The sequence below is a fragment of the Haliotis rufescens genome, unplaced genomic scaffold, assembly GCF_023055435.1.
Source record: "Haliotis rufescens isolate VD_foot unplaced genomic scaffold, xgHalRufe1.0.p SCAF_18, whole genome shotgun sequence".
In the NCBI taxonomy this organism is placed as follows: Eukaryota; Metazoa; Mollusca; class Gastropoda; order Lepetellida; family Haliotidae; genus Haliotis; species Haliotis rufescens.
Genome location: NW_025963868.1, coordinates 2,789,614 through 2,812,148, shown reverse-complemented (window position 1 = coordinate 2,812,148; position 22,535 = coordinate 2,789,614). Strand labels below are relative to the sequence as shown.

At 40.4% G+C, this 22,535-nt stretch overlaps 1 protein-coding gene across 3 annotated transcripts in view; it reads right to left on the bottom strand.

Annotated features, from left to right (window-relative positions):
• Positions 1-22,138, bottom strand: part of LOC124116873 — a 33,592-nt gene extending 11,454 nt beyond the window's left edge. For 2 of the 3 annotated variants that reach the window (XM_048398126.1, XM_048398128.1), the window contains exon 1: positions 11,929-12,101. The gene's annotated coding sequence lies outside the window, so the exon portion shown is untranslated. Of the gene's footprint in view, positions 1-11,928; positions 12,102-22,043 lie in introns of those variants that run through there. The other variant, XM_048398127.1, reaches the window with a different exon arrangement.
• Positions 22,139-22,535: the final 397 nt, after the last annotated feature.

Below are 22,535 nucleotides of genomic sequence, written 5' to 3'. Positions count from 1 at the left end.
TTATAACAGGACAAACACTTACAGTTCACAGCCTCTGGTTATCTCAGGGATAGAAACTAACAGTTTTAGTCCACTAATCCTTATAATGATAGCATATAGCAAAAAAAAATAATGGCAAGTTCTACTAGTCCTTATGATACCTATTGGGCTGTTTGGCAAGGACTATAGGACTAGTGCCAATTTCTAACGCTGTATCTACACACCATCTCCCATTGTCAATTACTAAACAGGCTGCAAGTTAATGCTTTTCTACATTGACTGCCATATCCTGCCATCTTTGTCAAGACTTAAATACCTATCTGGACCTGCAGTACCAACATACTGAGAGAATTCAAAAATATTTCACGACAGGCACCTCAATGTTGGAACAGATGATAAAATACCATGACAAAGTAATACAGACATTATCAAACTTTGTTCAACCACATGCTCCAGTTTTGATAAACCAGCACCATTTACACTGATTTCATCAACACCCAGCAATTATATACAGCCTTCTCGTGACAATCACTCTACAAATCTGTTAGTCATAAACAGCCTGCCCGATATCTAAATTACATTATGGGCAGGCTTTGATGCTGTGCTGTCTACCTGAATAGCAACATGCAATGGTTTTATGGGCAGAGTGAGATAGGATCTGGGGCATATCTAGGCTGAGTTTAATAGCTGGCCTGTTGTGTAGCGCCAGTCAGGGGTGTAAGCTCGGCTCTAATATTACCATGTATGTCATTAAAGTTTATGTAAAGCAATTGACAAATTGGACTATTTTCATGTATTAAGGATCTGGAGTAGATTTATTGGCCTGATATTCCTGCTACTCTAAATGTTAGCCTGACCTACTATGTCACATGGTTTGTTCGTTGGTTTGTTCTTAACGCCACACTCGGCAATATTCCAGCTATATGACAGCAGTCTGTAAATAATCGAGTCTGGACCAGACAATCCAGTGATTGACATCATGAGTATCGATCCACGCAATTGGGATCGATGACATGTATCAACCAAGTCAGCAAGCCTGTCCACCCGATCCCGTTAGTCACCTTTTACGACAAGCATAGTCGCCTTTTACGGCAAGCATGGGTTGCTGAAGACCTATTCTACCCCGGAATCTTCACGGGTCATGTCACATGGAGAGTGGAGAGTGAAGAAGACTCAGCAACCACAAGGTCAAGGACAAGTTGACCATGGTTTCAACAGGCACAAAATACAGGCATAACAATAAAGAATGGACACAATTCAGCCTTAGAAATTGGCACTAGTCCTGTAGTCCTTATATTACCAAACTGCCCAATAGTAAAGGTATCCTAAGGACTAGTAGAAACTGGCTCATTTTAAGGGTTTTGCTATATGTTATCAGTATAAGGACTAGTGGACAAAACTGTTAGTTTCTAACCCTGCAAATACTATCAATTTTATATACTGCGTAGGGCTGTAACAATTCACCGATACCTACATTATCATTGATACTTTTAGGTACACACGATACTTGAATCGTCAGTTTGTGAGATCGCGTTACTCTATAAATAGAACAGAAACCAATAGAGTTACCTCCCATTACGATAGAAGTAGCAAAGTGGCACCAGTAAGTATGGCAGATTACTAGAATGTGGTGACTGAAGACGTGCCGACTAACTGTTACAATTAATAACCATCCCTTCATTTAAAACTGTTTTGTTCTTATCACTCTGCTTATGGTTCTTTGTTCAAGTTTTTGAGATTACAATCAATAAAGGGGCGGTCGGGTAGCCTAGTGGCTAAAGCGTTCGCTCATCACGCCGAAGACCCGGGTTTGATTCCCGACATGGGTACAATGTGTGAAGCCCATTTCTAGGGTCCCCCGCCGTGATATTGCTGGAATATTGCTAAAAGCGGCGTAAAACCATACACTCACTCACTACAATCAATAAATGCTTGAAGAAAGAGGTTTTAGAGCTTTATTTCAGTGCAGAACTAAATAGATAAGCTTTGGGTTATTTGGTTATTCTAGTTTTAGAGGGTATTCAAATTTGTTTTACCCACCTGTTTCTTGACATTTGGGTACCGGTATTTTACTTAAAACCTGTTATATTACAATCCCTGTATATGTGATTAGTAGTATAACTGTCTGCAATAATTGTATTTCAATAACGTATTTATAGTTTTCATGGTGAATTTGATATGCTAGGATTTGATTTGTCTGCATATTTAAGTTTATTTAATGCCTATTTCATGCAAATACGCAGCTTATCTCGAGCTTTATCAGTGATTTCATCATTTCTTATTATTTGATGTGGTTTTCTAGATACCAATAGTATCGTCAGTCCGTATTATGATACAAATCGTTTCACAAGATACCAGGCGATGCTCAGCTCTAATACTGCAGGTCCCAATGGATGCAAAAGAGCAGATGTTGGAGTGACACAACTTGAAACATTTAACTTTGATTTATCTCCTATTTCTGTTCTGAAATACAATCCATGCATTGCCCTTCAGGCACTGGGAACATATGTAAATCAAGCCATTGCAATTTTAACCTTGCAATGTCACTAAAATACAAGAAATATTGAACCCTAAAATGTGTGCCTGGCTATAAGTATAGAGATTGATAATCACTAACTAAATATCGATCAATTTAGAGATAAATATCGGAGAAGTATCTTTTAGCAAATACGCAAGAAAGTCTAAAAGAAATCAACATATTTAACTCCACTGGTGAGCATGGTGAGCAGTGAAAATGTATTACTTTGTGGACATTTGAGATATAACAAAAACAGTTGCTGTCCATCTTTGACCATTGACATGATTGACAATAACAAGTCTGTTTCGGTAAATCTAACCTTTATTTCATCACATTAACTTATTTGAGTTATTATCGATGACAACAATTTCATATCGATAATCGTTAATATTTCTTCCCATCGACGATATTTCTGATTATCGATCGTTTTAGCCAGCCCTACTGATATGGAATCACGCACAGCGTTAGTATTGGTTGTTGGGACAGTGTTCACTCTGGGACCAACGAATTCATGACAAAGTCCCAAGGACTTGCAAATATACAGACCTCAGTCTGTGCCAAAAACGTTTGGGACAACCAGCCCGAACTTGGCTGTTAGCATCATTTTCAGAGGAACAGTCATTATGTGGACTATTATTAGTTGCGCTTACTAGACCGAACAGAATTTTACTAGACTCAGGCTTCTGTCTAATGGCTAAAGTCACGGACTGAGACCGAGGTAAATCTCTGAGTTGACATCTTGTTTGGCAAAATCTGCATTTCCTTAAAAAGGACAAGATATTTTGTAAGAAGTACAGCACAGGAAAAGTATATTAGTGTATGTGATATATCACAGCCTCAAGAGCAGGAATTACAGAAGAGGAAGACAAAGTGATAATATACTACCGCCACATCAGCGGTAGAAATTGGCACTAATCCTATAGTCCCTGCCAAACTGCCCAATAGTTAAGGTATCATAAAGACTGGTAGAAATTTAGGATTTTTATGCAAGGATCGGCAAAAATTGTTTCTGAAACTATTTTTTTATCAGGTATAATATATTCCAACATCTTGTTAATTTAGTTGCAGCTTTTACTAAATATATTTAAAATAATAATATCCCTAAGCGTAGCAGCTGATCGCTTTTGCCGGTTATGATTTTTCAACTTGAACCAGTTTGACCAGTCACTGTCGAGGCTCCCGCGCACGTGATCGAGGAACTACATGCTGACATAGAGTCGTCAAACTATAACAAATATGACTTTTAACGAGTCAAAGTATGGCATTTATGATATATGTATCCATTCTCTGTCAACTAAAGTTTGTTTCAAGGTGTCAATAGCAGTAATCTGACCGTGGTTGCTGTTAATCTTTCGATCACTTCACACACGATTTCGCCGAAATAAATTAAAACAATATTAAGGAATTTGGAATAAAATTAATGAAATAAGTTACAAACATAAGTCCAGATATACAAAGAACACTTTTTACAGCCAGACAGTGTAATTACATGATTAATTTGCGTACTTCAGTATGGATTTGTGTTACGGTGTTACATGCTCACGGTAATGTCTTTCCCTTGGCGGAAAAAAACATCAAAACTCATTATGGCGTGTATAATGTGCACCCCTTTCTACACAGCTGTGCTGTTTTGAAAAAAAAGTGTGCACTATACTCAAGAAAATATGGTACCATTTTTAAAGGGTTTGCTATATGTTATCATTATAAGGACTACTGGACTAAAACTGTTAGTTTCTACTGCTGCAGATCGATTGTAGTTTATGGATTTTCTAGGTCAATATGCAGAAGACAAAGGTGACGTGAAATGGGGTTTAACATTGCGTCCAAGATTATTGCACTTATATAGTGACGTGCGTGCGTGCGTGCACGTGTGTGTGTGTGTGTGTGTGTGTGTGTGTGTCTGCTCGTACTAGACCGGACTGATGCCGATTTATAGATTTATAGTGCTAGACCACTGAGATACCATGCCGCAGTTGAACATGAATACCCCACTCAGACACAGTATACTGACTCCGAGCCGACCTGTCCATGTTTTAGCCCCTTAATGCCAAGTGCCAGACAGGGTAACAACAAGTACCATCTTTTAACGTATGGTATGACGCAGTCGGGGATCGAACCCCGGACCTTCCGCTCTCTGGGCGGACGCACTACCACTAGACCACGGAGGCGGTCTGCAGAAGACCAAACAAAAAAGGTGAAAAGTTAAAATTGGTTCAAATCTGACATTAATTATCAACCACAGGATTAATGACTGTATCAACCACAGCATGAACTACTGGAGCAAACACAGCATGAACGCCTCGATCAACCACATCAACACATGTATCATGAGGATGTTTCACAGTCAAGTTATCAACAGACAATCAAATCAATACTGTTTCCTTCAGAGAGTTTCTGAAATTGTAAGCCATATTGATTCTGCCTACAGGATATCGATGTTGTTCAGTGAGTAGTTCTACTCTGCACATCAATTCATGTAGAGCAAACACTACCAAGAAAGTTACATGATCATGATGGTTAATTATTCAGGACATGGTGACAAAATATTTTTCTCATGATAAATAGCACAGCAGTTCTCAGCCACCTGTGACGATCCGGGGTAGAATAGGTCTTAAGCAACTTTGCTTGTCGTAAGAGGCGACTAACGGGATCAGCTGGTCAGGCTCGCTGACTTGGTTGATGCATGTCACTGCATCCCAATTGCATGGATCGATGCTCATGATGTCAGTCACTGGATTGTCTGGTCCAGACTCAATTATTTAAAGACTGCCACCATATAGCTGGAATATTGTTGAGTGCGGCATTAAACAACAAAGAAACAAACAAGCTCCACACTCAGCAATATTCCAGCTATAAGCAGCGGTCTGTAAATAATCAGGTCTGGATCAGACAATCCAGTGTTTGACATCATGAGCATAGATCCACGCATTTGAGATACGATGACATTCATCAACCCAGTCAGCGAGCCTGACCACCCAATCCCATTAGTCGGCTCTTACGACAAGCATAAGTCACCTTTTACAGTAAGCATGGGTTGCTGAAGACCTATTCTAACCTGGATCTTTACGGGTACCAGTATTAGCATACCTACATTACCCGGGCTGTATTACCCGGGCTATATTATATTACCCGGGCTGTATTACCGTCGCTGTATTACCTCAACATCTCTCAGTGTGACGCATGCAGTAATAGTTTACAGTTCAGCACATCACCTGGAGAGTCTTATATCATCAAACAGCTGATTTCACATCTGCCGTTTCTATGATGTCAGTCAATAATTAAGTTAACAGGCCACAGTTTTCAGTTTAATACAGTCATGAACTCAGTGACAAATGAGATGGGATTACCAGCCCCTAGATGGGAGTGTGGATCTATCACGGCTTAGAGTACGTGTATAGTTAGAGGTTAGAGAGTTGCAGGCTATACCACGGAGGATCATTGTCAGGGAAAAATCCTGTGATTTAGCAAATCCTAGCAGCTGAGGATTGCAACTGTGCACAGGGAGTCACGAGTCTTGTATACAACTCAGTATGATAACATGTATGTGCAAACCCGAACAGAACTCCATCAACTTAATATCAAATTCATGAAAAACATGTTATCATATTTCATTTGGATTGGGAAACCTTAAAATATTCAAAACAAATTTTTGCCTGACAAGTTAACTGAAAGCGTAGTCAAAGTCAACACATTAGGACACAGTGTTAGAAATTGGCAGTAGTCCTGTAGTCCTTGCCAAACTGCCCAATAGTTAAGGTATAAAGGACTTGTAGAAATTTGCCCTTAATAAGGATTTTGCTACTTGTTTTCATTATAAGGACAAGTAGACTAAAAATGTTAGTTTCTACCCCTGGGACATGATCTTAGGCTGTCTTTTTATTTCTTATCTACAGATCTCTTCTGGGCCTCGTTCCTCAAAGCGATCTTAGCGCTACAGTGATCGTAAGCCTATGTTAAAGTATGGGACGATTGCTTCGAGGAACGGGGCCCTGAACCAGAGCTGAAGGAACAAATTGAATTTGGTTTCATAACTGGATTTAGTTCGCAGACTGTACAGAAAATTATGGTATCATTCCACAATTACAAATTTTGGATCAGCAAAACCAAACATAAATATAGAATTCTTTAAAAACAAGATCAGTAATAGAGGCTGCATGTTATTGCCCTAGCCTGTCTCTCAGTCCCTGAACCATACGATATTCCCATCACTTACTGTACTGCTAGAGCTCTAAATGAAGCAAGTCTACATACTCCCATTTCACAGGGACTACTTTTTAAGTTTACAGCTGTTTGTTTGTATCAAAATTATATCTTTTCAGAGACTAAGTGTCAGTCTAGTTATTGCCCCGAATGGACACTGGTGAAGCCTGGTTGAGGTGGTTGCTGTGCCGCAGTGTCAACACAACACTCAAACTATGTCGAGTCAGGCACTCATTGACGTACGTACACACATGCATTCTTCATTATATTAGAGCAGGCTTTTAGTTCTTGGGGTAGATTCTTTCTCAAGAAAAATATAAAGCAGAAAAAAAAGGAAAATGTTACTTTTAACAGTATTTTTTTTATAAATATCAGTTTATGTTTATGTTTCATGTTTAAATGGTTTATGATGGTTTTCATATAAATGGTTGGTTGGTTTGTTGTTTAATGCCGCACTGAGCAATATTCCAGCTATATGACGGCGGTCTGTAAATAATCAAGTCTGGAACAGACAATCCAGTGATTGATATCATGAGCATCGATCCACGCAATTGGGATCGATGACATGCATCAACCAAGTCAACGAGCCTGACCACCGGATCCCGTTAGTCGCCTTTTACGACAAGCATAGTCGCCTTTTACGGCAAGCATGGGTTGCTGAAGACCTATTCTACCCCGGAATCTTCACGGGTCTACCATATAAATGGTGTGTAAATGGTCTGACTGGAAGGTCACTGATATTTCAAGTACCCCAACATCTGAATCTGGTCATACTGTTTCAGTCTGTGTCAACAGCAGCATCCGAGTCTTTATGCTCTTTTTATTCCTTAAATATAGGCTGTCATAAGCTAGGATTACTAGACCAAAAGCTAGCTTCAGGCTAGTGGTTAGGTCACAGACTGTGATATTTCCTTGTTGGAAAGACAACAATTACAAATTATATTTTTGGACAATTTAAAAAAATTCAGATAGTCAAATAATTATGAGAACTATTTTAAAATAGTTCAGCGGATATTTTTCAATCTGGTTTATCAGAAGACTTTGGAATGGAGACATCATTTAACAATTTCCTCTCATTTCTTTTGTAATGTTTCAATATTTATCAAACATATTCATTCCCTCCTTCCTGTTGTGACCTGTGCTGGAACTGCCAACGTAAGCCGATGATCCTCCCCAGATCTCACTCATTACCTACTAGGCTACCATAGGCAACCGCAATGGCAACAGAAACTCTCTGGGATCTGGTTGTCTGGCTATACATGTTGTTTATATGTATAGAGCCAGGATATAGATATATCATGTGTCAGTAAGAAAATGAACAATATGTTGTATTCCTGACAGTATGTACCCTGGGTCTGTGGCCTTACAGTATTCCTGACAGTTTGTAGCCTGGGTCTGTGACCTTAGTATTCCTGACATTATGTACCCTGGGTCTGTGGCCTTACAGTATTCCTGACAGTATGAAGGCTGGGTCTGTGACCTTACAGTATTCCTGACATTATGTACCCTGGGTCTGTGGCCTTACAGTATCCCTGACATTATGTACCCTGGGTCTGTGGCCTTACAGTATTCCTGACAGTATGTAGCCTGGGTCTGTGGCCTTACAGTATTCCTGACAGTATGTACCCTGGGTCTGTGGCCTTACAGTATTCCTGACATTATGTAGCCTGGGTCTGTGGCCTTACAGTATTCCTGACAGTATGTAGCCTGGGTCTGTGGCCTTACAGTATTCCTGACAGTATGTACCCTGGGTCTGTGGCCTTACAGTATTCCTGACATTATGTACACTGGGTCTGTGGCCTTACAGTATTCCTGACAGTATGTACCCTGGGTCTGTGACCTTACAGTATTCCTGACATTATGTACCCTGGGTCTGTGGCCTTACAGTATTCCTGACAGTATGTAGCCTGGGTCTGTGGCCTTTGTATTCCTGACAGTATGTACCCTGGGTCTGTGACCTTAGTATTCCTGACATTATGTAGCCTGGGTCTGTGACCTTTGTATTCCTGACATTATGTACCCTGGGTCTGTGGCCTTACAGTATTCCTGACATTATGTACCCTGGGTCTGTGGCCTTAGTATTCCTGACAGTATGTACCCTGGGTCTGTGGCCTTAGTATTCCTGACAGTATGTACCCTGGGTCTGTGGCCTTAGTATTCCTGACAGTATGTACCCTGGGTCTGTGGCCTTAGTATTCCTGACAGTATGTAGCCTGGGTCTGTGACCTTAGTATTCCTGACATTATGTAGCCTGGGTCTGTGGCCTTACAGTATTCCTGACAGCATGTAGCCTGGGTCTGTGGCCTTAGTATTCCAGATAGCATGTATCCTGGGTCTGTGACCTTACAGTATTCCTGACATTATGTACCCTGGGTCTGTGACCTTAGTATTCCTGACATTATGTACCCTGGGTCTGTGACCTTTGTATTCCTGACAGTATGTACCCTGGGTCTGTGGCCTTACAGTATTCCTGACATTATGTACCCTGGGTCTGTGGCCTTAGTATTCCTGACATTATGTAGCCTGGGTCTGTGGCCTTACAGTATTCCTGACAGTATGTAGCCTGGGTCTGTGGCCTTAGTATTCCAGATAGCATGTAGCCTGGGTCTGTGACCTTACAGTATTCCTGACATTATGTACCCTGGGTCTGTGACCTTAGTATTCCTGACATTATGTACCCTGGGTCTGAGTGGCCTTACAGTATTCCTGACATTATGTACCCTGGGTCTGTGACCTTACAGTATTCCTGACAGTATGTAGCCTGGGTCTGTGGCCTTACAGTATTCCTGACATTATGTACCCTGGGTCTGTGGCCTTAGTATTCCTGACATTATGTAGCCTGGGTCTGTGGCCTTACAGTATTCCTGACATTATGTACCCTGGGTCTGTGGCCTTAGTATTCCTGACATTATGTACCCTGGGTCTGTGACCTTAGTATTCCTGACATTATGTACCCTGGGTCTGTGACCTTTGTATTCCTGACAGTATGTACCCTGGGTCTGTGGCCTTACAGTATTCCTGACATTATGTACCCTGGGTCTGTGGCCTTAGTATTCCTGACATTATGTAGCCTGGGTCTGTGGCCTTACAGTATTCCTGACAGTATGTAGCCTGGGTCTGTGGCCTTAGTATTCCAGATAGCATGTAGCCTGGGTCTGTGACCTTACAGTATTCCTGACATTATGTACCCTGGGTCTGTGACCTTAGTATTCCTGACAGTATGTACCCTGGGTCTGAGTGGCCTTACAGTATTCCTGACATTATGTACCCTGGGTCTGTGACCTTACAGTATTCCTGACAGTATGTAGCCTGGGTCTGTGGCCTTACAGTATTCCTGACATTATGTACCCTGGGTCTGTGGCCTTAGTATTCCTGACATTATGTAGCCTGGGTCTGTGGCCTTACAGTATTCCTGACATTATGTACCCTGGGTCTGTGGCCTTAGTATTCCTGACATTATGTAGCCTGGGTCTGTGGCCTTACAGTATTCCTGACAGTATGTACCCTGGGTCTGTGGCCTTACAGTATTCCTGACATTATGTACCCTGGGTCTGTGGCCTTAGTATTCCTGGAATTATGTACCCTGGGTCTGTGGCCTTACAGTATTCCTGGACTTATGTGGCCTTACAGTTGTACTGAAACAAACATATGTAAATACTGTCATGATACTAAACTGGCAATGATTAAACCATTAATAAATGGAATTAATATTGTTATTACTGTACTCCTGTTAAACATAAGTAAAAGAGGAATTAATCTTTCCTGAGCTTTAAAGCAGCATTAGTGATATCTTCAACAAACGTGGTGAAGGAGTATGGTAACACATCATTTATAATCACACTGACACATTTAATAATATGATCGTTACACTGCTTAACATATGTCAAGATAACATTAAAAACTTAAAGAGTTACCAGTATCATTATTGTTAAAACATTAAAAGGCAGCGTCTTAGTACTTGAGGTCAGAGCCAAATAACAAGCATGAAATACTCCAGTCCAAGCTTCAGCAGCATGATGGAAGGTGTACATAATGGCATAAATATGATTTCTTTGGGGTTTGGTTTGTTGATTAAGGCCGCACTCGGCAATATTCCAGCTATATGATGGCGGTCTGTAAATAATCGAGTCTGGACCAGACAATCCAGCGATTAATATCATGAGCATCGATCCACGCAATTGGGATCGATGACATGTCAACCAAGTCAGCGAGCCTGACCACCTGATCCCGTTAGTCGCCTTTTACAACAAGTATAGTCGCCTTTACGGCAAGCATGGGTTGCTGAAGACTTATTCTACCCTGGAATCTTCATGGGTTGGCATAAATATGAAATGCAACCAACAAGACCATAGCAGGGCTTCATTGCAATATCTGTTTTATATGATCAACAACATGGATGTTATAAAGTCAAAGGTCTGTTGCTGACAAACATCTTCCAATTATTTTAATTTATCCGAAATGAAAGAGTAACTATTGTTCTGTTAGATCTGTTTTTATGTAGTAGAGATTGTTCTTCTGTTAGGCCTGTTTTTATGTGGTAGAGATTGTTCTACTGTTAGACCTGTTTTCATGTGGTGAACATGGTGAAGACTGTTCTGTTAGGTCTGTTTTTATGTCGTAGAGATTGTTCTATACATTTCAAGACCTGTCTAAAGTTTGTGAAGAATCTCAAATAGTTTTTCTATTGACTACCTGCGATGACATGACTTTAAAAAAGCAAGGGCAATAACTCTGTCAATTTGGATCCAAAAAAAATTAATTTACCATCATAAAAATATTGTGTTCTTCATGAAAGTGCTTTGCAAAATTCTAGAACAGAAAATAATAAATATTTGATATTTTCATCTCGGACTGGCAGCTGTGCCAAAATCTTTTTGAGTTTGTCATTACAAGCTTGTCTCTTGGCATCCTTTCTGTAGATTGTTTCACTGACATTTGGTCTATGTTTGGTGAGCCGACTAGACCAAAAGAAGTTAGAGTAGACACAGATTTCAGACTAGTGGATTATGTTTCAGACTTGATTTAACAAATTTTCATAGCCACTTCGATAGTTCAGATGATATCTGCCACAAATAAAATATTCCACATGTTAAAATGAAAACACGTCTGCCTTCATGATGTAGGCAATGCTAATAAATCACACCTAGAAAGTACAAATCATTAAAGCAATAAAATGTTGAAATTCCATGTAGTTGAGAGGTGATAACCTGAATACCTGTGCCACGACCTACCTGGGTGTCATGTTGTCTCCAGGCTAGCAGTGTTCCATGACAATAAACAGGTATCACAGTAGTGTTTCCATACACGGACAGGTCCTTACTGAGTTGGGGCTATCTAAATCATCTCCACCTGACTTAGCCAGGGTGCCGGCCAGCCATTGAAACAAGGAGGTGCCTGCTGCAGCATAGCGACTGTGTGTGTGTGTGTGAGGCTCACGCAAGGGCTGACTGTGTCCTATGTCCGCCTGACGACGCTAGTGTAGCTAGTTGTTGTCATAGACGACCCACGGACTGTCACTCAGTACTTTGTCATTAACCAGCAAAAACTAATTGGTATTTGTAGTGTGCATTGATCTCTTTCTTCACCACACGGAAACCAACACTGATGTGTTGGCAGATCATGCACATGTAAATATTGGATGGACTAGGATAATATTAGTCAATAGATTAAATGAGGAAGGTTTCTTTCCCATTCAGTAATTGCTACCAAAAGAAATAACTGATTTAATCCTATTTTAATAAAAATCCCTCACATGACACTAATACAAACAGGGTTAGAAACTAACATGTTTAGTCCACTAGTCCTTATAATGATAACATATAGCAAAACCCTTAAAATGGGCCAATTTCTACTAGTCCTTATGATACCTTAACTATTGGGCAGTTTGGTAAAGACTACAGGACTAGTGCCAATTTCTAACGCTGACAAATATCCTGAATGAAAAATACAACGTTGTGAAATAAACAGATTCGACAATGTTACTTGATAACCCGAAAGAGAATCTCTTACACATGAAGGTGCTAGCAGATACAGATTGTATACATTAATTAAACCATACAAGGATCAATAAAATGGTACATTATTTAACAATAATTTCCGGGTTTCAGATTGGCATATTTTCTAGGACCTTAATTGTATTCCAAAATGTCCTTTAACATTGGAAACCGCAGCAAACACTAATCATTTCTGGATATCAAATTCTAAATAACATTATCACCCCCAAATCTGACAAGCGTTACTCAAACTAGAATCAGTCTCTCAACTGGTGTATCTGAGGTTGAAGGATTGTACAACAGTTCATGGAGCATATCAGTGGCTAAAGAAAACACTGTGTTCAGAACATGGAATACCTGACTCATACATAGTTAGTCCTGCTCTCACACATGCAAGTGCATGTATTAGTGAGTGAGTGAGTGAGTGAGTGAGTGAGTGAGTGAGTGGGGTTTAACGCCACTTTTAACAGTATTCCAATTATATCACAGCGTGCCAGCTTAATGTGGGAGGAAAACCCGAAGTGATGCAGGTCTCAGACGTTTACCACTTCGGTGAAACCCACGAGCACGGGTACGGTGCTGACAAACCTAGAAACATAATCGGGGAGAACCGGGATTTGAACCCACAATCATAGGCTTCTGGCGTGCCCAAGGGATGCAACTCTGCACATCTAGTCGCGGCGCCTTAGACGTGTCCCCCTGTATTACAAAGAATGCCAGGACATACTGTAAGCTCATTATGAAGACAGTGCAGTGTAAGAAACGGACACTAGTCCTGCAGTCCTTGCCAAACTGCCCAATAGTTAAGGTATCATAAGGATTAGTAAAAATTTGCCATTTTAAGGGTTTTGCTGTATTTATCATTATAAGGACTAGCATAAATGCAGATAGTAAGCTGATATTGTCTGTTAATGTATACAATCTACAGGAGCATATATGAAATCCTGAACAGTGTTCCCTAACAACAATCTACAAGAAATTGAATGATATCCTACTACTTCATCAAAACTGTTGATTCCTTAGCGACGTCTCGTAACAATACTCTCAACCAAAGGTTGTATCATTACTCAGGGATGTGAGCAGGTTTTCCCGAAAAAAGAGGAAAAGTCTAGGGGGGTCTGGGGGCATGCTCCCCCCCCCCGAATTTTTTTAAACATTTGATTGCATTTTAAGCAATTTCATGCAGTTTGGACAACATTCACACCAAGAAATGTAAAAAGTCAATGGCAAAAGTCAATAAGTCAAATAAATAAGATGGCAGATGCAGTAAAATTTCGAAGTTAAATCAGTACTTTTAAAAAATCGGGCATAGCTGCCACACACCTGGCTACCCGCCAGGTCTGGGAGCAATACTGCCATAAACTTCAACCCCCATCCCCCAGACACAAGGACAACTGTCACAAGCGTGCAATGTCTGACCCTTTCCCCATGTTGGAGCATATTGAAAAAAACTTACCTTGTACTTACCTTTTGTTGAAAAAAACAAAACTCCATTGCAAACATAAGACATTAATACAACATATATCCCCATGTTATGGGTTTTTGGACGCTGAAGAAACATTCATAGTTTTCTCGCTAATCACATGAACAACTGTAAAACATCTCATTCACTTACAGGCTAAAAGACAACTTTATCTTAAAAACAAGCCATCATCTGACTCTGAGTATTTACAATTTCTGTGTGACGCCACACCCCACGTTGTAGTGCAAGTATTCGTGATAGAAAACGTATGATGTCCGAAAACCTATACTGCTGAAAGCTCTGATCGAAAACAGGACAATCCGCGACGATTGTCCGGTTTTCGATCATATTTTTCGGAGTGTTTTTTTTAAAATCTTTGATAATATTTTTACGCGGAAGATGATTTTTCCCGAGGACTACTGTTTTAAAAAACGCGATTTTCCGCGTTTCCGCGGAGATTTCACATCCCTGATTACTTGAAGGTAGATTGATAATAATGTGGCTTGTCCATGCTACAAATCCTTCACACATTGGTTTGGGTGGGAATAGATAGGGGTAGTGGTAGAGGTAGGGGCAAGGATAGGTGTAGGGGAAGAGGTGGGGGGTAGGGGTTGGGCTGTGGGGTAGGGATAGGGGTGGGGGGTAGGGGTAGGGTGGGAATAGATAGGGGTAGAGGTAGGGGTAGGGTGGGAATAGATAGAGGTAGGGGTAGGGTGGGAATAGATAGGGGTAGGGGTAGGGGTAGGGGTAGGATGGGAATAGATAGAGGTAGGGGTAGCGAGGGCCGGGGATGGTGGTGATTCTCTCCTCCTTGAACATGGTAAAGTTTTCTGCTGTCTTTGGTAGGATTGGAAACTTAAGCAGGGCTTGACAAACCCCAATATACTACACCACTTTTCCGAATGATATCTTAGATCTTTCCATGATGCACAAAACTGATTCTCATCATATGTCAAGCGTATATTCAAATAGAAGGACACGTCAATCAACAGGAGTATACATATAAAGGACAAGTGGCACTTGAAAACTCACTTGTCTTCACACATATTTTATTTGTCAACTACAATAAAAACAGTTTGGGATAACCATTATTAAAGGAAATACATGATTTGGTCTCCCTCAATCCACTTGCCACTGGAGAAGAACATGACTGACAGGTTTGACATAGCGTGGGTGTCGGGTAGTACTTATTGTCAACCCTAGACTGCACCTGTTAACATGAGGGTAACAGCAAGAACCCCTCTACTCCCTGGGCTTATTCCAACACTGTACATGCACACACACAATCTAAGTCCATTAAAACAGCACAAGGAATTCACTGGCCATTCTGATATGCAAATGCGCAAAAACAATACAAGTCTCTTATTTCACAATCAATTACACCACCTTTTTTCTTCAGGTGACCATTTCAACATTATTTGTTTATGCGATGATGAAACCCACTTACTATGAAGGGAACTATCAGTAGAACCATCAGTACCACCAACCTGCCCCCAGTCCAGCAGGGCTGTGTAATTCTATATCAAATCATGCGCTAAATACTCCTTCACAGCAGGCATCAGTGGTCTCTGCCAGATAATACTGCTGGGCTAAGACTAAGCAGATGTACAAACACCTGTATGTTGTGTGACCTGCCTACCCCTGGACAGGGTGCTTAGGAGCAAACACAGTTGTACACAAGTAAACACTGCTAGCCCGTTGGCCCATGGCCAGTTAAAATTACAAAGGGCTTGCTGAAACCCCTCCTCTGTGCATGTTTAATTTTTTTTAAGTGGATCATCACGGTTAAATGACAACCAGACGCCTTTTTGTAATGTTGTGTACAACAACTTCTTTATTTGCTTATTAATCATCACAAAATGAGGCAAATGGAAGCCAAGATTTAATCTCAGAGTGCAGGAAAAAACAGAATTTTCAGAGCCCTGCTATATGGCTATGCAACCTCATAAGGAGCAGGTCCTGCAGTCTTTTAAAACATGTTAAGGGTATTATCAATCAAGTTGTATTGGTATTCCTAAAACCGTATTCGACGTAATAAGCGCCCAGGGCGCTCTCAAAATTAGAAAGAGGGGGCTCTTATTAGAATATAATTTTGGTGAAAGAGTTGAAAGATCGTAAATTTGTGGTTTAGGCTGACAGCCTGAAATGATACAAAAGAAAAGTCTGTACGTATAAGACACGCCAGATATATTTTTCCAGAATTTAATTTCCCGTATTTAAGGGTGCATATAACACACGAAGGGTGCTAATTGGGATTGTTCACGAGCCAATATATTAGCAAATATCGCCGTGGGTGCTCATTAGAGCGGGGCGCTTATTACGTCGAATACGGTATTTGTATTTGAGCAGTTGGTAAATACTCATAGATTTCAATTTCACTGATCATGATGAGATTCTTTCATTAATCCCTTACCATATAGTTCATTCATATGACAAATGACTAGCTATTTGATCTGTCAAGTTTGTTTTAAGTTGTGATATTTACCATGAGGTTTTATCCTACATCTTTTGATTGAATAACAATCTGGGATCTAATCCTCTATTCCTCAGCCCGAGTTAAGTAACATTCTGTTAGGTCTAGTTTACTCAACAAATACTTGTCCATATAACACACTTAAATCTATTAAAACTGATTCTTACAGACAATTACGTGCTGGCAGACTTTGGCACAGGCTGGAATAATCGTTAACATTGCTATCAATCTCATCTAAATCAGATTTTTAATTCTGACACAATATACCTCTTTGTAGAAGGATCTGATGACACATCCATAGGAGATCATGTATGGCAGAACATTCTTATCTGCCAGATAGCGCATGGGGCATCTACATTATCGGTATCTCAAAAACAAACTAAAGACAACAAGTTCCAAATGCAAATAATTAAAGCTACACAAAATAGTGGATGTTCATGCACCCTGTCATTTTTTTAAGTGCCCTGACATTGACTCCTATATGGGAGTTTATGGAATACTTGTCCTCTGTGTAGGTTTTCCTTTGTTAAATTTAAAACTCCTGAACCAAGCTTTTGAAATGAAACCAAATTGTTATGGAAAGCTGACATCGGATTGGCTCAGGTATCTTATGCCCATAAAGGATTTTAACGAGATTGCATACCTATATTGCTAAGTTAAATGTTCCCTCACTCATTCCGTTATGATCTTTTTATTACTTGTTAATGATTGGTCACTGAAATCACATTTTCGTTAACACAACTACAGTAGACCCGTGAAGGGGGTTAAATAGGTCTTCAGCAACCCATGCTTGCTGTAAAAGGCAACTATGCTTGTCGTAAGAGGTGACTAACGGGAACAGGTGGTCAGGCTCTTAGACTTGATTGATGCATGTCATCGCATCCCAATTGCGTGGATTGATGCTTAATATGTCAATCACTGGATTGTCTGTTCCAGACTCGATTATTTACAGACTGCCGTCATATAGCTGGAACATTGCTGAGTGTGGCGTTAAACATCAAACAAACAAACTTCTATAGCTCAAGTAGTATACACAACTGTATTATCTAGTGGTCTGCACTCGGTATGACAACTGTCAAGTTTACAAAGACAGGTACATTATAGTACATCAACAACAAACAAAACAACTACAGTAACACTACTAATTACTGTAATACAAGTAACATCGTGAGTGAGTGAGTGAGTGAGTGAGTGAGTGAGTGAGTGAGTGAGTGAGTGAGCTCTAAGCTGCTTTTAACAATAGTCCAAACATATCACCAGACATGGGCCTAAGGTGGGGAACTGAACCAGGGCCTTTCGTATGACAGGAAAACGCTTTAACCACACGGCTACCTACTGCCCATGTAGTACTACACTGTACTTAAACAATAAGGACACCAAGTCATCACTCAGTCTACCTATGATGGTCATTAAAACTAATCACATATCAGAGACTTATCTAGACCTGCCCAGAGGCAGATATTCGACCACAAGTTTGCTGCAAAAAAATCCCAGATGGTAGATAAACATTTCCAAAATTGTGTTAACATGGTACATTATAGTTAAAATAAATGAGATGGCTTAGCCAGGTGACTCGTATTCTACTGAAAACAGGACCAGTAAATAAGAATTTTTAATGTTTCATTTTACATTATAGTCAGGGCTCCAGATAACATTTTGCTCGAAGGTTTCTATTCTAATTGGGTTTTTACAATTGAGTTTTAAATGTAATGCAAAGAAATTGGGTTTTGAATAGCTTTGGGGGGTATTTTACGCAAATACGCAGCTTATCTGTAGTTCTGGCAGTGAAAGCAATGATTCAATACAACTTTAAAATAATTCTGAAATTAAGAAAATAAGAACTATAGAAAATTGATTTTTCACCAATTTGCCTGTCAGGGTACTTAGATAAATCCCTGCTTAAAAATATAATTTTCACAATGTTTAAAATACATCAATGACAATATATACTGAACCACAAAACAAACATCACCCCAAGTAACATTGCATGAAAAGTTGTCATTTAAATATCTGGGTAACTTTGTCAAAGTTTTTAAAATTTAATGAAAATGAAATTTGATGATAAAAAACCCCAAAGCAGATGACAATAAAACCGATCACAAAACGCATCACGGCAACGGCAATGGGAACCCAATGCAAGTGAATTCCGTGCAAATTGAAATGCACATGCATTCCCCCATTTCTTGCCCTATAAAAATTCACCCAGATCGGATAACATTCATTCATTATTGAATTGCTACCATATGCCAAGATTGACAAGAAATCAGCGACACCAAGCCCTTGAACGATTGCAAGCTGGACAAACCGCCCGGCAAGCAGCCAATGCATTGCAAGTCCATGTAAGGACCATATACATGCTCAAGCAACGGTACCCTCAGCCCCGATTTAAATCTCATTGAGCACCTGAATGACGTCCGACCAAGGGCAACAACTGCAGCTGAACTGTGTCAGGCATTTCTCAGTGTGGGCTCAAGTGCCTATGGCCTTCATCAACCGCCTCATCCATTCCATGTATCGACGTTGCACGGCGGTCATCAATGCACATGGTGGACACACGAGATACTGACTTGTGATGCCATTTTCTCCGAGACTAGTGTTGTGTTTCACTTTAAGAACATTTGACACTTTAAATTCAAACTTGATGATCAGTTTTGCCAAGTTTCATCTTTTTAATATGTCTCAAAGTATGTTTACAGTGTTTGGACAAACAAGGTTTATCATATATCTATCCATGGTGATGTTTCTTTTGCGGTTCAGTATAGATTCACAATTTTTTGTCACTGCCTAAAACAATTAAGAAAATAAGAACTATAAAAAAAATGTCTTTTCACCAATTTCCCTGCCAGGGTACTTAGATAAATCCCTGCTTAAAAATATAATTTTCACAATGTTTAAAACACATTAATGACAATATAGATTCACAATTTTTTGGCACTGCCTAAAACAGTAGTTGGTGTACTACAAGGTAACAAACATTCAAATGCTACACACAGTTAGCAGACAATTACCTCACAGTGACACTTCAACTTAATTTACTGCAGCTATGCATGGATCAACATCTCCAACAACAAACTGGAAAGACAATGCTACACTCCACAGTGCTATGTAAGTGTGTTCTGACGGGGAGCAAACACAAAGCAGTTCCTGACAAACATGACAAGCCGAATGTGTCCACCTAACCTGACACTGTGAGCTCTACTGTAGGCCTCTACAACATGGTCAGCATGGTCCACTAGCTGCATTGTCCGGGGGAATCTGGCCTGCTTTGAGTCTGTTACGACTTAAGGTTTACTGGTGAGTTGTAGCTGAGTAGTCACAACATGGAGCTCCAGTGTAGCAATAATGAACTGGGGTGTGAGTGAGTGAGAGAGATTGGGAAAACATAACTACGAAATTTCAGACAAGTTCTGCAAGGATGGAAACTGGACTTTGGAGCACCTTTAGAATACAGCAACCAGTTTTTGTGAGACTCTGTCGGACACGAACTCGCGACCTTCAGATTGTTAGCCTGACAGCTAACCGACTGAGCTACGTCCACACTGTGAAACTAAGTGCAAATTTACCTAGTCATGCCTACGACATTATGGGACTGAACAAAAGGGGTCGAATAGGTGACGTGATGGACACTTATGAAGGTTACGGGTAGGCATGGAATCTCGTGACTTTAGTCTATGGACACTTATGAATGATCCCGATGCCAATTGGCACACTTGTCCCATTCCGTAATCTGGTGAGGAATGAGCCGATATGGCGTGAACTGAGTGAGTGAGTATGGTTTTACGCCGCTTTTAGCAATATTCCAGCAATATCACGGCGGGGGACACCAGAAATGGGCTTCACACATTGTACCCATGTCGGGAATCGATCCCGAGTCTTCGGCGTGACGAGCGAACGCTTTAACCACTAGGCTACCAGACCGCCCCGGCGTGAACTGAAAACAGATCCAGGCGTCAGGCGTCAGACATCGAACTCTCCAGTATGCATGAATGACATGGTATTAAATAATCTGTCAGGTGGATTTGTGACAGAAAAGTGTTGTAGGGAACACTGTTAGGATGATGTGGATAGTAGTTAGGAATGAGGGAGGCATGAGCATGGCTAGTGACGACACAACAGTGAGTTTGCTTTTGAATCAGTCCTGGAAAAATGTAGCCGGTGCAAGGGGCTTTTGTGAATGTTCCAGGACAGTTTTCAGTAGCCAAAATATTTGAAACAAAACAATTTTATCCTTTTTACTCGACGTTTCTGTGTGAAGAATATTAGGTTGATTTGGTTGGTTTGTTGTTTTACGAGGCACTCAACAATAGTCCAGCTATATGATGGCGGTCTGTAAATAATCGAGTCTGGACCAGACAATCCAGTGATTAATATCATGAGCATCGATCCACGCAATTGGGATCGATGACATGCATCAACCAAGTCAGTGAGCCTGACCACCCAATCCCGTTAGTCGCATTTTACGACAAGCATAGTCACCTTTTATGGCAAGCATGGGTTGCTGAAGACCTATTCTACTCCGGAATCTTCACGGGTGGGTTGAAGAAGAAGAATATTAGGAGCTGCTATAGAATCTATAATAGCCACTAAATGGGTACCTAACCCTAATGATCGTAAGGGGTGATTGACTGTAAAGGAGATCCAAGGGCCCAGGATGGAGTTCCGGGTAACCTACCCTAACACTGGTGATATTTGGATGTGTGCATTCTTTTACATAATAATGAAAATTAATGAACTGAAAAAATAATATATGTATAGTAGTTCCCATTTATAACCATTTTAGCCAACTTTTCAAAACGTGACAAGTAAGAATTGACTTTCACTTTGTGTGAGTTCACTGGAGTATGAACCTTCATACATAGAGTGAGGGCCAAACTGTATGAACGTCGGAGCTTGCCGATTTTACATTTTGTCATGAAAACATTACTCACAGTTTTGTGGTAAAATATGTTTGAAGATATGACTGATAAAAAACACAGAGGCTAGTCCTCTTTAACCTAGTTGACGTAGTTGCCCAAAGTAAAAAGACCCCAATTACATTCCATGGCAAGACCATATCTCCCCTCCAAAATGTATTCTGTATAATAAAAAGGATTGAGCGGCTTGTGCATAGGAGATATAACTTCTGGAGGTGGATACAGGCGGAAGTTTCTTCCAATTTGCAAATAACTCGCACATTCAACATTGTACACAGTAGTCATAACACAGTCAATCAAGTGTAACTGTTAAATTTCACATGTGCTCGATTTGCCAATATTTACATCCACGACAGACATTAAAATATTCTACCGGCAAAGTGAAGACACGTCGTCTCCTTCACTATTATGTCTTGTACAAGCAATTACATGCATGTGTAAGTAAGAGGTAAGGTAATTCAGATCATTGCTCATCGCCGATATAGCAGAATATTGTCGTACTTACGTAATAAAATACTGATCTCCGATGTAATGGTAAACAATCTTTCTTTCAAGGCTTGGTGACAGCCAACATGGCGTATACAACATATCCCACAATGCAGCGTGTTTTAAACGTTCCCATGGCTACGACCCCTGAACTTCCGTGGCTCCTGTCGTAAATCGAAATGAGACGCAAAGTGTTACTTCCCTTGGCAGCTGCGAAATCCTCGCAGTCGCTTGTTGGACAGGGTACCAGTCTATCCTCGCGTTGTACCAAGTATATGTTTCATAATGATTCTCTTCTTTTACTAGCCGACATTTATTGGGCATTTCTAGTCGAAAAGTTTAAAAGAACAGCTTTACTTAGTTTAATGTTTAGAACATATCAAAAAGTGAAGTGCGTGCCAACAAAGGTATTTATCGATAGATGTACTGTGTGAGCTTTATTGTTTGGGATTTGCCATTATGCACAGACAGTTATCGATTAGGTGAGATGAAATGGGGGTTACGTCGCGTC